This window comes from Colobus angolensis, unplaced genomic scaffold, assembly GCF_000951035.1.
Source record: "Colobus angolensis palliatus isolate OR3802 unplaced genomic scaffold, Cang.pa_1.0 Scaffold8, whole genome shotgun sequence".
Taxonomy (NCBI): Eukaryota; Metazoa; Chordata; class Mammalia; order Primates; family Cercopithecidae; genus Colobus; species Colobus angolensis.
Genome location: NW_012121820.1, coordinates 1,072,145 through 1,083,649, shown reverse-complemented (window position 1 = coordinate 1,083,649; position 11,505 = coordinate 1,072,145). Strand labels below are relative to the sequence as shown.

Sequence of the window (11,505 nt, the reverse complement as noted above, 5' to 3'; positions counted from 1 at the left end):
CTGCTGCATCTCTCAATGGTGCCAGGCATTTGTATATCACAATTCTCTCAGCACACAGCCAACTACTGTTCTCTCTGGCCATGGTTTATTACATTTAGGTTAACTTGTTCAACCCATTTGTTTGATTAATAAACTAAGACCCAGGCACATTTAGTGATATGTCAATTTTTCATTTCATTTTATATCCAGATTAGACTGGGGAGAAAAGCATTTCTTTTCTTCATCCTTCTGGAAACACATTATAGAAAGAGATTTCAGGACTGAAGCCTTGTGGTATACCTAACACGGAAGGGTAGAAGCAGTATGTGATTCGAGTTTCATTGCTTGGCTTCGTTCTTTCTGCTTTGTGGGGGCTTTCTCAAGAGTAAGTGCTCACATTCGCTACGATTTAGGGAGGGCATTGCTCAGGGCTGAAAGGCAGTGTATTCAGGCTTAGAAATTCTGAGAGCAGAAACCGGAGCAGAACCCTGAGAGAATCATGTAACAAGCTTGACGTGTGTTGTTAATTCCCCAAGCGGTAGCAGAAAGCTCCCAGGAGGCTGGCGTTTACATGGTTTATAGCCAGACTGAGCAAACAACAGTGTGATTAAGTTACATGCATTAGTTGGCTCCATAACCAGAATAGAAATGTATATTTTAATTTAGGATGGAAAGTTTTCAGCAAAGCACTTGCTACTTGCACAGACTTGTCTCTGGTCCTCACGTTTGGCCAACAGTGGAGCACTCTGTGGGAGAGGAAACGGGGGAGCTGGCGGCAGGTCCAGGAAATAATTTGCAGGGCACAAGTGCAAGATGAAAATTCAGGCTCCTTGTTCAAAAATAATGAAGAAATTCAAGAGGGCAACAGCAGAGCATCAGCTAAGTGCAGGTCCTTTTGAGCATCATGGGGCGCTGTGTGACCCCATGGGCCATCCATCTTTGAGGCTGGACAATGTTGGAAGCCACTGGAGAAGGCAGGGAGTAGGGGGTTGAGCCTGGGGCTCAGAGGTTCTGTGTTAACCAAATGCCACTCAGCTGGAAGATCAGAGCTAGAAATCAGTTAACTTACATTTAAGAAATCACCTGGAGGCCCAGGCACTGTTCCAAGCCATTAGGGATTCGGCAGTGAGCAAGCAAGGGCTGCTGTGAGTAGGTAAAACTGAGGGCCTTGTCTGTACCTGGGCTTCGTAATAATGATGTCCATCACTGTTGTAGGACCAAGCACGTTTTTAAGCATGTGCCTGTGTCTGGGCATGTTAAGGGCTTTAATGAACATTAGCTTTAGACAGACACGTAAACAGCAGGTGAATGTGTGATGGGGAACCTAAAGGAACCTCGTGTGTTGGGAGGTGGGGCAGGGGAATGCCTAACCCTTAGGGACACTCAGCCTGGTAGGATCCTGGCTCAGTTCCCTTTGGATAGATACTGAGACCTGAGGGTTTTATGCCCCAAAGCTGTTTCCTCCTGTCTTTTTTTGTTTTTTAGAGCCTCTCTCTGTCACCCAGGCTGGAGTGCAGTGGCACGATCTCTGCTCACTGCAACCTCCGCCTCCTGGCTTCAAGCGATTTTCCTGCCTCAGCTTCCTGAGTGGCTGGGATTACAGGCGCACACCACCACGCCCAGCTAATTTTTGTATTTTTAACAGAGATGGGGTTTCACCATGTTGACCAAGGTAGTCTCCAACTCCTCACCTCAAGTGATCGGCCCAACTTTGCCTCCCAAAATGCTGGGATTACAGGTGTGAGCCCCTGCACCTGGCCTGTTTCCTCCTCTCTTTCTCTCTAGACCAACCTTCCATAGCCATTCCGGGCATCCAGGAGTACCCAGGATAAGGCGCTGACCTGACCCAGCTCCTCTGTCCACAGTGTCGTCCTCTTCTGACACATCCTTCAAGGTCCTAACTAAAATTCTTCACTCCTCTGCACTCCTCTGATCCTGCACCTGGCAGGTGCTTAGTGGTCTGCTGGGTAAACAAATATTAGGATTAGCTCCCCATCCTAATATTCACAGCCCTCTGCAGTCTGACCACGTCTGCCTTTCTGGCTGGGCTGCTGCCATTCCTCCAGTGCACAGAACCAACCTCTCTCCCCGAATCAGCCTCTGCATTTGTTTCTCCCAGCTGGGAGCCTCACCTGTCTTTGCAACTTTGGTTCAGTTCCACAGACAGGTACCGAATGCCTCTGTTTACAGCCTTTCTGGACCAAGGTACAGTAGATCTTCATTACCTATGGATTCTGTATTTGCCAATTTTACTACTCCCTAAAATTTATTTGTATCCCCAAACCAGCACTCATAGTCCTTTCACAGTAATTCGGTGATGTGCAAAGAGTGGTGAAAAATTCAACTCGCCCAATATGCACATTCCTGGCTGAGGTCAGACAGGGTGACACTCTGCCTTCTAATTTCAGCTCTCATACTGCAAACTAGTGTCTTCGCAATCTCTTTAATGCCACATTTTTTTTTGTTTTGCATTTTTGTGCTTTTTGTTGGTGGTGATATTGCAGTTCTGAAATGGCTCCTAAAGCAGAGCGCTGAGGTGCTGTCTGGCGTTCCTAAGCCCAGGGAGGCTGTGATGTGCCTCACAGAGAAGACCGTGTGTGTTAGATAAGCTTTGATCAGACATGCGGTTAGCCGTGAGTTCAATGTTAATGAATCAACAATATTCTGATACATCCATAAAAAGAAAGAGGAAATTCACTAACAATGTCCATGAGACCACTCCATTGTTGCCACCAGCGTCTGGCAGGAACATGACCCTATTAGAATGTAACTACCATGACTAAAGAGGGTCAACTTAGCATCTACTAAGTGTCAGGCATCATTCAAACCCTTCCTGAACTTTGTGGCTTTCTGCTCAGTCCAGGACCATGTGCTTGCTCTGTCCTGCAAACTCATTTTGTACCAGCATCTTTCCATTGTATTTAGTACTCAGACTCTGACTTCTGATGCCCCTTGAATTGTTAACTCTCCATGTGTGACCCCCAGATGATGGTCAGTCCTCTTAGGGCAAAAACCTACTGGCCTCACAGTGTCCTTCCTAGAGAGATGTGCTGAAGCCAAAAGTAGAAAAGTTGTCTGATTAGAATGTGTTTTCAGACAGATACTAAACACAGTAGGAAATAATACAACAAAATCTTTATCAGCAAGAAAGACTTCAGAGTGCCTTCCCCCTTAGGGTGGTTGTGAGAATCAGAGATGTTTGTAAAAGCATAAAGTGAACTTGGAAAGTGCCATGTAACTGTTAGGTGTCCGTTGCTGTTGGCACATGTGGGTGGCTGTGAGAAAGGCATAGTGGGGGAGCTGCTGGCTTGATCTCCTGGGTATGGGCCCCACTGTGGTTACAGGCTTCCAACTGGGGCCCCAGAGTGTCAAACCTACCAAGTATTTCAAGCTGTTGAGGGGAAAAGGTGGCATTTCAGGTGGACTTGGGTTAGGTCCCCTGGGGCGGTAGCCTCCTCCTTGCTGGCAAAAGCCACGTATTTCTCTCCAACTTTCATGTGGCTGGGAGTTACCATGGGCATTCTCTGAGTTTCAGAGTCTGTGTTTCTTCTCTTCAGTGAGGGGAGACCAATTTTCTTTTTGTTGCTGTTTGATTTCCAAATAATTAGATTTGCAAAGTTCTTTTGTGTTTTGTCGGAATCTGTCATTCCAGTGCCCAACTCGAATGTCACCTCTATCAAGATGCTGTTCCTGATCTTTCCCTTCCAGATGAGTCATCCAGCATCCCCTCTGCCTGTTGTGTTTCCCTCAACCTTGTCTCTTGCATTCTTTCATGTTCTGTCATGTACTGTCTCTCATTATGGAATTTTGTGAGTTATATTATACACCTCTGGACTTTAATCATTCCTTAAGGACAGAGACTGAGTCTGGTTTAAATTTTTTTTTTTTTTTTTTTTTGAGACGGGAGTCTCGCTCTGTCACCCAGGCTAGAGTACAGTGATGTGATCTCAGCTCACTGCAACCTCAGCCTCCCAGGTTCAGGCAATTCTCCTGCCTCAGCCTCCTGAGTATCTGAGATTACAGGCGTGTGCCACCACACCCAGCTAATTTTCGTATTTTTAGTAGAAACAGGGTTTTACCATGTTGTCCAGGCTGGTCTCAAACTCCTGACCTCAGGTGATCTGCCCACCTTGGCCTCCCAAAGTGCTGGGATTACAGGCGTGAGCCACCACACCTGGCCTGATTTTTTTATATACACCGCTGTGCCTAGCATAATGCTATTTTCTTATTGTTTTAATTGTCTCTTGGACTGATGGAGTAATTTACTGAAAGCCTTAACAAAGGTTAAGGCTGTAGTCTGGATTCCTGGAGCAGTAAGGAAATGGGTGTGCCCAGGTCACACTCCAGTTCCCATGTCTCTGTATGGCAGGGAAGAATCAGTGCAGCTCTTTCTCCTCTGCTGAGGGAAACGGCTGGTTTGTGGCATGAGAGAGACGGAAAGGACATAAGGTCTTCTTGTGGAGTCTAGATACTTTGTGAAGGCATTAGGGAATCCCTTTTGCTGGAAATTTTTAGGCAAAAGTGACATGTGTCTGTCTGGAATGGTTGCCTGGAAACAAGTCTGCCTGGGAGTGAGCCGCTGTGCCCATCCCACCCTCGCTAGACCCAGTCAGAGCATCTGGGCCCTGGCCTGTCATGGCAGAAGGGTTTGAAGAGGTTTCATGTCCTGTAGCTGTGCACATTCATCCCGGTTGATGTATAAACAGCATAACAAGTCCTGGCTCAGAGACTGTTCTAGTGCCTGCATCCTTAGCATATTTGACAACACTGTGGGCTCTGAGGGCTTGATTCTTCTCAGGGAACCTCTCTTTGCTCAATAGCTTCCCACCGCAGCCACTTGGGCTGGCTGCTGCCAGATTAGTCTCCCCAAAACACTTTGACCTGAGGCTCAGAAGCCTTAAGTGGCTTTGCACTGCCTAAGGGATGAAACCTTAACTCGTGAAATCTTACTATAAAGTCCTGGTGGGCAGGGAGGGACTCCATCTGATACTCATTTGTAGTATTCTCCTGATGGTTGATAGGGTCGGTGATGAGCTGCCGTGTGTCGGTTTGATTTTATCTGTGGTCACTTCTGGAGAATTGTGAGACTATAGGATTTTCTGTCAGCTGGCCAAATCTGCATCTAAGGTAGGAAGCATCATCTGCTTTCACTGTGGTGTGTTGCTTTTGCTTGTAACTAGGTGGGGGCCTTAGGAAGAATTCCAGGAACATTATGCAATAAATTTGGATTTGGGGAGGGGGGAGGGGGCACAGGAGAACAGTAGTTTTGTAGGAGGTTGAAATTCAGAATTTGTGTTTTTCCAACTCCCTGTGGTTCCCAGAAAGAAACTTTTTTTTATAACTCTCAGGTGAACCATTTCCCTCTTTTCCAAATATACTCAATGAAAACCGGCACCTCCCTTCCTATCAGGACTGGAGCAGAGCTGAGTGGGGGTGTTCTGAGCAACTCTTGGCTCTGCTCCCGAAAGGGGCAGGATGTCAGCACCTGGTGTGTGTTAATTCAAGTGTTGTTTGCCTGGCATGTGCAACTTTTTCAGCAAGGCTGTCAGGTGTTTTTTTTTTTTTTCCTTTTCTGAAAAATTGAGGAAAGTGTGGTCTCAGACTGGGTTCAAGAACAAGGTGAGGTCAGTTCCAGGAGTGAAAGATCTGAGTGGTTCGTTGTCGGGACTGGGAAACAGCAGCCGAACACAGTAGTCTCTTGCTTCTCTGAAATCCCTTGGCATTTATTTTGTTCCTTGATGATTGGCGTGGATCACATCCTACCTTCTGTCATATTTGACTTACATCTGTTATCAGAGCATTGCCTCTTTTAGAGTGGGGATCACCTGTCATCCAGTTTTAAATTTCCCCGTAGGCATAAGAGGTGTTTTCTGTAGATCATGGAAGAAATTCTATGATCTGAAACAGCCAGGCTCGGTTTTTAATTAGGGAGCCAGGGAACAGCTAGGAACCAGGAATTACCAAGGATGAAAATATATTGGTTTAATATCCAAATAATATTGTTCCCATTATACCAATGAGCTTCAGTGTTTCTGTTCTAAATTCTTAAGGCCTATAATCACGGGTCGTTTTGCTATCTCCTCCTTCTGTGTAATTAGACTCAAGCCACACCAGGTCTTACACACTCCATAGCAGCAGCGCTCAATCCTGACTGCACCTTAGAATCAGCAGGGGAGCTCTTAGACATCCCTGTACCCAGCTGGCTCTCCAGACCAATCAACTGAGACTCTCCAGGAGAAGGATCCTGGCATCCTTATTTGTCAGACTCCTCAGGTGATTCCAGAGTGCAGCCAAGGCTAAGCATGAGCTATTTGAGGACAGGGTATCTGTCTTACTAATCATTGTATCTCCAGGGCTTCCTATGGTCCTTGGCACAGAGTGGGTTTTCACTTAATGTCAGTGCCTCCTGTCAATATCTCCTCGTGGATGTCAAATGACTTCAACCAACAGGATTCTGGAACCAAACCCAGAGCCTGTCTCTCTTCCAAGTTTTCCTTCTTAGCATTTGCATCCCCATATATCTAGTAGTGTGAGCCAGAAATTTAGGATTCAGCTTCAGTGCCCCCCATCACCCCCAACATTTTGGCCCTTTACTGTGCTTGATGATTTGACGTACTGAATCTCTCTCATATCTATGCATTCATTTCTATATCCACCAGCACCACCCAAATACTATCCCAGGATCCAAATTCAAGATACTATCATCAGTCCCCTCAACTACCTTAAATGCTCCCAAGCTGGGCTATCTCTGTAGCCTAGTTCAGCCAATCCATTCTCCACACTGTAGTCAGAATCATCCCTAAAAATGCAAATATGATCTTGTGATCTACTGATTAAAACATCTCAGTGACCTTCTGTTGTTGTTAGGAGACCAAACTCCTTAATGTGATCTGCAAGACTCCACGGTCTGGTCCATAAGACCCCATGCCTGGTCCATGAGACCCTCAAGATTATTCAACAAGGTCACCGCAGTCTGGTCCACAGGCTCCCATGGTCTGGTCCATGGGTGCTCATGGTCTAGTTCATAAGGTCCCTATGGCTTGGTCCTCCAGGCCCCATGGTTCGGTCCACAAGCCTCCATGGTTCACAAAGGCCCCAGGATCTGGTCCCCAAAGCCCCATGGCCTGGTCCACTGTAGTCCATGGTGTGGTCTACTAGGCCTTGATGGCCTGGTCCACATGGTCACATGTTCTAATCTACTCTCTCAGACTCAATTCGCTCAACTCCCCACCTTATTCTTTGCACTCCAGCCACTCTTGCACTTATACTTCCTTGCATTCTATGCTGCCTTCAGCCTTGGGGCCTTTGTACACCTATTTCCTTCTGTCTGGAGCACTTTCTCCCTCTGCCTCCTTGCCTAGTTAATTTCTGCTTATCCTTCAGTTCTCAGCTTAAGAACCCCTAACTCAGTGACACCTTCTCAGGTCCTGGCCCCAAATCCCTTCAATACGTGCTCTTGAAACATCATTGTCACTTCCCTGTAAGTTCTTACCTCCATCTGCAGCTCAACTTCCGTTTCTGTGATTATTTGATCAATATCTCTCTGTCCCACCTGACTGAAGCCCCAAGAGGGCAGGGGCTATGTCTGACTGTTCATTTTATCCCCAGTTCCAAACAAAGGGCAGGGCAGCTAGGAAGTGCTTGGTAAGTATTTGTGGACTGAATACCTGCATGTCTTGCAGAACAGTTCCAAACCTCTTTGGTCTTGCTGCTCTGTAACCAGGTGACTCCTCCTGACACCTCTTCTCTTAGGCAGGGGCTGCCTCTCCTGCATGAGACCTATGGGGTGACATCTCACAGCCCCATTATATAAAACGCTCCACATGACGTGTCTGCTTTGCCCTGTTTTCAGCAACCCCCTAAAGATCTATTAATACCCATATCCATCATTTGCTTTTCTATGGAAACCTTTCAATGTTTCTTAATCTCCCCTAAACTTTCCTGAAGCTGAGTTTTTACGGTCTTGATGTATATCCTTGATTCCTCCTGGCCCACAAGGATCTTCAGGAGTTGCTCTTTTTCATTTTGGACCCCGCATCATAGTGTCTTATGTCACTCAGATGCTTTTGCGTATCGGTGTTTGTGGCCTCACGGTAATCTCAGGGGTGGCTCGATGGAGTATGTGAGATCATCTGTGTTCACAATGAGAACATAAGGCCCAGAATCAATTTCCCAACTTCTGTCACAGCCTCCTGCTTGCTAATGTTTCCTACTCTTAAAACCACTTAGAAACAAAACCCTGCATCCAAACCTTGGTTTCTTTGAGTCTTCCCAAAGCACTGGTGAAAACACTGGATGGGAGCTCAGTTACCTGGTTTCGTGCCCTTCTAAGACATCTCCCGTCTCTGGGCCTCACTTCACTGACTTTGCAAAATGAGAAGTTTGGACCAGATTATTGAGGCTCCCTGAGTAACAACAGTGATAATAATAATGGCAATAATAGTAATAATATTAGCTAACATTTATTGAGCTCATAGCATGGGTCAGGCAGTAAGTATTTTACATGTATTAGTTCATTTTTTAATTCTTTAATTCCCTCTACAAGCAAAAAAAGTAGAGCTCTTTGTGGCCCCATTTGACACGTGTTGAAGGTCAGGTACAGTGAAGTTCAGCAACCTGCCCAAAGCCACTGAGCCAGGAAATGGCAGAGCCAGAATTTGAACCCAAGTACCCTGATTCAAAACCCCTCACTCTTAACCAGCTAAAGTAAAGGACAGGGGATGGATTTTGGAGTCAGACAGATGTTGTTTGAGGGCTGACTCTGCCACTTGTCAGCGGTGTGGCCCCAGCCAGGCTACTTCTATATAGCTATTTCCCCATATGTAAAATAGGAATAATGCCTGCATCAGGGGTGTATTTGTGTGCTGGGGCTGCTGTGACAGAATACCACAGTCTGGGTGGATTAACCAACAGACACGTATTTTCTCACAGTTCTGGAGGCTGGAAGTCCAAGATCACAGTGTTGGTGGGTTGGTTCCTCTGGAGGTCTCTCTTCCTGGCTTGCACATGGCCACCTTCTCACTGCATCCTCACATGATTGCCCCTCAGTCTGTGTGTGGCCTACGTCCTAACCTCCTCTTCTTATAAGGACATCTGTCATATTAGAGTGGGGCCTACTGCGATGACTTCATTTTACCTTAAGAACCTCTTTAAAGACCCTGTCTCCAAATACAATCACATTCTGAGTTACTAGGAGTTAGGGCTTCAGCATATGAATTTGGAGGATATGAGTCAGTCTAACCAGTGGATTTTGTGCACCTTAAGGGCATCATGCATGTAAAGTGCCTGACTTGGTTAATGCTGAGTCCTTCCCCTCTCTCCACTGGTTCTAACTTCATATCCATTGCTCTATTCCTGGCTATTGATGAGATGCGATGCTAGGCTGGCAACATGCGAGTGAGCATTGGGTGGAATCTGTCTGTTTGGCAGCTATTTCTAGAGTGGAAAAAATCTCTGCCTCATTTTAGATTGCTTATGGCATGGTTACCATCCTAGAGTTAACATTGGAAGCCTTGAAGTCTTAGAAAAATATTATGATAAATCACAATCCTTCAAACAGGCATGACATATTTTATCCAAGGACGTGAGCTTGTCTTTCAAAAGAGAATTTATCCTGCTGCCTGAGTAAGGCGGCACCTCCATCCCCTGGCAGCTGAATAGCTGAGGCATCAGCACTTTTAATACAAACAACAACAGGCATCCTGGAGTTGCCAAGAGCCGCTGCACCCCGAAGGTTCCCGTGTTTACTGCCGGGTGTCACTTTCCCTTCTGGGAAACCACCTACCCAAAGTCACAGCAGGTTAGAGGTGAACAACCCAAGAGGAGCCGGGGGAGTTGAAACCCAAGTCAGCACTGTTGCATTAATGCAGTTGTTCTAGCATGGAGAAACGAACATGAAAAGAAATGTGGGAGTCTTTTCGGAGAGAGATGAAGTTCTGGAAGGAAGAACCGAGAGTCCGTAGCAGCAGCAGCAGCATCCTAATCCTAGTAGCAGCTGCTGTTGACGGAGTGGCCACTCCCTGCCAGGCACTAAGAAATGTCCTTGTGTACATTATCTCCAGCCTCTATATTGCCCTGAGAAGTGGATTTGATGATCCTGTTCTTCAGATGGGGAACGGAGGCTCAGCAGTACTAAACCACCTGCCCGAGGTGCTATGCTAGGAAACAGCAGAGCCAGGGTTCCAAGCCTGGTCTGCTTCTCTGCAGGCCTCCACAGAGGAGGAAGGCCTTAGAGGGGCACAACCTGGGGACATTGACCAGGCAGGTAGGGAAGAGCAGTTGCCTCCTAAGTCAGGAGGGAGTGCCCTGGCACCCTAGGCTCAAGATGACCTTGCTGTTTCAGAAACCTGGGGAATGGAGAAAAACACAGCTAAACCTTGGCCTGTGGATAGAAGTGAGCAGCCTTGAAGACACTAAAGTAATTTCCTAAGGGCTGGTGCCAAGCTGGGTGACTGGAAATGGGAGTGAACTAAGAAAATAGAAATCTTTAAACCTGAGCCAAATTAGTTAAGTTTTGAGACAAAAATCTGTCATCTGCCATTTCTCTATGTAGTTTGCATCCTGAAAAAACCCTTTTCCATGGTTGTTCACTGAGTGGGTTCTGAGAGTTTGGTATTTTGTTAAGGGAGGTGGGGGTAAATGAGAAAAAGCTGTAATCTTAGTGTTGAACCACTTCTATGGTTCAGTATAAATGTTGCAAAATTAGATATGGTCATTGTAGAAAATTTAGGAGAAAATGCAGAAAATTACAAAGGAAAAAAATTCTGTCATCTACCACTCACAGATAATAAGCAAAATGTTAAAAGATGACCCTTCTAGTCTTTTTGCCATACAATTTTAAAACAAAAAGGGGATAATACTGTGCACTATTTAGTAACCTTTTATCACTTAGCGCCACATCATGCACGTTTTCCGATGTCTTTAAATGGCCTTTTCAAACATAACTTTTCTTCCCTATCAGGTGATGTATCATAATTTAATTAGTCCTTCCTTGTTGGACATTGGGATGATTAAGAGTTTGTTCCCTTGATTAGCTCACCTGGTAGAATATTCCATTAGGAACCTGGAACAGTGGGACAGGTGTCTATCTTGAGAAATCTATGCTATTTATATACTCTTCACTCTGTTAATAATTGTCACTATTAACAACTAACCAGAGGTCCGAACTAGCATCTGATATTTATAGCCACCTCACTTTCTTTTGTTCTCCTAATGGAATCAGTTTAAATATGTGAAACCTTTTATTCTAGAAGGGAACATTAGAGCAAGATATTCATCTTGGGAACTGTGAGTATAGACCAGTGCTATTTATATACATCTACACACATATGTGATCTTTATATAGACACATAGACATGAGCAAAAGGGTACACAGCAAAAACAATCACACTAGCTGTAGAAAAGTCCCTTCCTGCCAACCATAAAGCATTTGGAAGGAAATCAGAGGCATACAACAAAATAGGCTTTTTACCCCTTTGGGGGCCATATCAGCAGCATGGCTATTCAAGGGCCATGCTCTGTCACCTT

The 11,505-nt window shown here is 45.6% G+C and overlaps 1 protein-coding gene across 1 annotated transcript in view; it reads left to right on the top strand.

The window, feature by feature from the left end:
• The first annotated feature begins 667 nt into the window (after nucleotides 1-667).
• MAPK4 (mitogen-activated protein kinase 4) overlaps nucleotides 668-11,505 on the top strand; it is a 101,949-nt gene continuing 91,111 nt past the window's right edge. The window contains exon 1 of the mRNA XM_011928771.1: nucleotides 668-1,132. The gene's annotated coding sequence lies outside the window, so the exon portion shown is untranslated. The remainder of the gene's footprint in view (nucleotides 1,133-11,505) is intronic.